This window comes from Hypanus sabinus, unplaced genomic scaffold, assembly GCF_030144855.1.
Source record: "Hypanus sabinus isolate sHypSab1 unplaced genomic scaffold, sHypSab1.hap1 scaffold_396, whole genome shotgun sequence".
Classification (NCBI taxonomy): Eukaryota; Metazoa; Chordata; class Chondrichthyes; order Myliobatiformes; family Dasyatidae; genus Hypanus; species Hypanus sabinus.
Genome location: NW_026781282.1, coordinates 191,808 through 196,134, shown reverse-complemented (window position 1 = coordinate 196,134; position 4,327 = coordinate 191,808). Strand labels below are relative to the sequence as shown.

The window sequence follows — 4,327 nt, the reverse complement described above, 5'->3', positions numbered from 1 at the left end:
GCTGTAGTTATGCAAGTTGACATAAAGTGCATATACGACATGTCGTTTGCTACGGATAAATCCCTGCAGCAGCAGACAGAACAGACCAGGCCGACTCAGAGAAACATTTCAGACTAAAGAAATTTATTTGTACGTGATATCACGGAGAGCCTCTTTACCGAAGAGCCGTGCTTGGGGGCTTTGTTTGGCTGGCAGACCCGCTTCATTATATAGACACAGAGTACGTGACCAAAAGCACTTAACAGGAACATTGCTTGACTTTGAACTTAGGGGTAGATTTCAACAAACAACGTGACTCTGATCTCAGAACTTGATTTGCAACAAACGAGAGCTTTACGTAGATGCGGGGCCGCAGCATCTTTCTTGGAATGACTTCAGCTGAATTCCAAGACCTGCAAGAACTTTAGATAAATTTTAAGAGCTTTCACAAGTGATTAGGTTAACCCCTACATATCCAAAGAGTCTTACATTCTTCAAAAATTCCCTCGTCGTTGATGCTTTCAGATCAACACTACTCATGCGGTATTTCCTCGTCTTCCTCACAGGTGGGTCAGATCCCTCCGGAAAGGGTATTTCGCTTACTGCGCATTTCCCTCATCCTCTGGTGTATCATGGGCTCTTTTCATTAACTGGTCACAATACAATCACAATGCTCCACATACACAGCACCCTAAAACACATATTATTACCACTATAATTATCCCATGGGTAATCCAGCTCCCCCAGTCAGAAAACCAACCCTCTATTATTTCCCACCATTTCGTTTCTGAAACAAAATAATTAAACTGTTTCCCTATCTTCCTAATCTCCTTAATCTTTCCCCTTATGTGTTGACTGAGGTCAGTTATGTTTTCTGAGGCATCGGGAATATAAGTACAACATTCCCAACATCCCTGCCCTACCGCGGCGCTTGTCCCTCCTTTTTCGGCTCAGACCAGGTCCAGGGCATTTCTATTTTGCAAGGCTACCACTCTAAGGGCAACTACCTCTGTCGTTAGGTCTTTCAGTTGCGCCTGCAGGTCAGTGAGGGGCATCGGCCAATTTCTCTACAGCGGTTGCCATATTAATAATTTCTCGCAAATTTCGGGCCACACCGTATGAGGGAAATGCTATCAACCAAAGCCTTTCACTTACACTTATCCCTCGCTTACATCGCCTTCAAAAAGGATGTTGCGATATATCTTCCACAGGATGCATGGAGGGCAGTATATAGACCAGATTACAGCAGCCCGTCCAATTTCCTGCGGACACATTCCCACTTCCGCCTGACGGCCCTGGATGCCAAGGATAAGCTCTTTCCCCACATACCCAGTAAGTTCCATTAGGAGTGTGCCGAGGAGGACCCATCCTCCGTTCGGTACAAGAGCTATTACCCAAAAATGTCCCATTTCCCCCGCCGTATAACAATGACAAATCCCAATCTGTGCATTTACTAACTCGAAGGAGGACATCCCTTTTCCCTCCGTCGGGTTAAGGAGGTACCATCAACTGAAACAGGTACATCCACAATCCCCTTCACTGTCATCACTGCCAATCTCTCGTTCTAAAGCTGGAACAGGATGTGGTAAATAGGTTCACACGTTGCACAGAGAGCATTTCGTTTCCGCTCATGGGGACCCCTTCCCGGGACATTCACTGTGCGACATGCGGATGTATCTGAACACACACCCATTAAAAACATATGGCTTGTCAGCTTCATGCTTTCTTGTATTTTTACACACACCCAACAGAGTCCAACTCTTCACCTCAATGACTGGCATAAGTGTGACATAAAGACAAAGAGGTATTTCCGGACAAGGCCACACTGACTCCCCGCATTATCAGTCCCCATAAAAACATCTGACTAGTCAGCTTCAAGCTTTCTTGTCTTCCAACTCCTGGTGCCGTTTGCACCTCGTTGCATAAATCCATTCTCCTTTTCCTTCAATCTTCACCGCGGTACGGGTCCGCTTTTTCTGGCGGACCGAGGGTAGGTGTTCAGCGAAAGCAGGTTCTCCCAGTGGCCACACATTTTAATTCCACGTCCCATTCCCATTCTGATATGTCTATCCGTGGCCTGCTCTGCTGTCAAGATGAAGCCACACTCAGGTTGGAGGAACAACACCTTATATACCGGCTCGGTTGCCTCCAACCAGATGGTACGAACATTGACTTCCCTAACTTCTGTTAATGCCCCTCCTCCCCTTCTTACCGCATCCCTGACATATTTAGCTGTTGTTGTTGTTTTTTTTTCTCTCCCTCTTTGCCCATCACTCTGCCTGTTTTCCATCTGCCTCTAGTGCTCCCCCCACCCTACTTTCTTACTCGTGAGGCCTCCCGTCCCTTGATCCTTTCCCTTCTTCAGCACTGTATCACTTTTGCTAATCACCTTTCCAGCTCTTAGCTTCATCCCAGCCCTTCCGGTCTTCTCCTATCATTTCGCATTTCCCCCTCCCCCCACTACTTTCAAATCTCAGTATCTTTCCTTTCAGTTAGTCCTGACGAAGGGTCTCTGCCCGAAACATCGACAGTGCCTCTCCCTATAGATGCTCCCTGGCCTGCTGTGTTCCACCAGCATCTTGTGTGTGACTGTCAATATACTACCCATCTGTTCCGTAACGTCCAAAGGCGAGGTGTTATTTTCCAACTGGACTCCACTGATACCCCAGGATACATTTTCACTGATCACTTTACAGTGGCATATATTTCAAACATTTCACTTCCACCGTGGGGATCCCGGAGTAAAGCATCACTGGCAATTACGTTGCCGAAATGCTAAACAATATAATTGTGGCTGGTTTGATCAGAATGTCCGGCCGTAAGACTTTAATAAGGTGATAAAGTTAAGAGTGTAACTGGAGAAAGATCGGGAGTTATTTCGGAGTAACTCTACACGGGCTGCGTGTTGAATCAGGGGCGGAGCGTATTCCGAGATAAGTATTTATTCCTGACGTTGACGTTACGGATGAACCTCCACGGCCAGTTACTGACCCTTATGCAGGCGCGGGGTCTTTCGCCCACGTTTTAATTTTACATGGAATCACAACCACTTCAATATATTGAAATGGACCGTGATCCCAACTCTGTACCGATATGAGATCTCCCACCATCACCTCGTCTCAAAACTAAAAGGTTTTCCTGTTCTACATTACCGTCATTATATAGGAAGATTTTTACCATACTTTTCGACATTCCCGCAGAACTACGATGTCAGAGTTGTGATCCATTCTTCCTCCTCGGACCTTTAACAGGAATGGAATGAGCGATACCAATGGTAAGATATTTGACTTCTGTCTGCGCTGCAATATCATCGGAAGATCACAGATTACAGTCTTGAAAGTTTTAGGTGTTGATGTTACCAACTGTTTCCACAGTTGTAACTGTACTGAGCACAAATATTTGCGCGTCTGACGTGTGGTTGCTGTGGTGCTGCTCGCGACAGAGAAAACAAAGAGAAGCAGAGAGATTGAATGCGTGTGAGAGAAAGAAATAGAGAGAGATGGGGAGAGGCAGACTGAAAAGGTTGAACCCAGAATACTGTGGTGGAGAATTTGAACGGAGAGTCTGTATGGTGAGACGAGGAAGGAATGGAATACAGGGGTGTGGAAAACGAAAGCGATTTGGTATTTTAAAGTAGGTTTGAAATTTTGCAGCACAAGGTTATTTCTGATGTTTCTCTGGATGGGAACATTTGCGGTGTGAGCTTCGTTGAAACCACAATGCATCCTCATGTGACAATACATGACAATAGGGTTGAAGGCTGATTCTCCCGTTACGCAGTGTACGTTATCCACGAACCTCCTTAGGTTTCCTTTATGGTCTCCTGTCAATTAAATATAATTTCTATTAATTCTTCTTGCTTTAATTTACCTTTGCCAGGTTTGAAATACAATGCGCTACTGCAAGAAAAGAGAATGTTCATTATTTTTACACCTGGATGCACATGACAGTAAACTTGAACACAAACTGAAAAGTTGAGTCTCAAGTTCATTTGAAGCACTGAAGCCCAAACAATGTTTCTGCCCAGGATTGAACTGGGGACCTTTCGCGTGTAAAGCGAACGTGATAACCACTACACCACAGAAACCGTGCAAAGCGATCAATGCTTTGCGCTCTTGAGCAATGACCCGAGACATCGCCTCCCCGCCCTGCTCTGAAGTACAGCAATAAGTACAAAACATTGCCCACTGTTACTTCCCGTTCTCAGTAACACGTATTATTAGTTTAGGAACTTATTCCCTGGAGTATGGGTATAGGTAAAGTGTTACAGGGATGTGGCAGTGTAACGAACCCAAGTGCTGAACACGGGCGTGGAATGGGTGCCAAGGGAGTCATTACCTGGAGTCTT

General features: G+C 45.5%; 1 non-coding gene across 1 annotated transcript; it reads right to left on the bottom strand.

The window, feature by feature from the left end:
- Positions 1-3,993: 3,993 nt before the first annotated feature.
- trnav-uac (transfer RNA valine (anticodon UAC)) lies at positions 3,994-4,066 on the bottom strand. The gene has a single exon. It is a non-coding gene; the product is annotated as a tRNA-Val (tRNA).
- Positions 4,067-4,327: the final 261 nt, after the last annotated feature.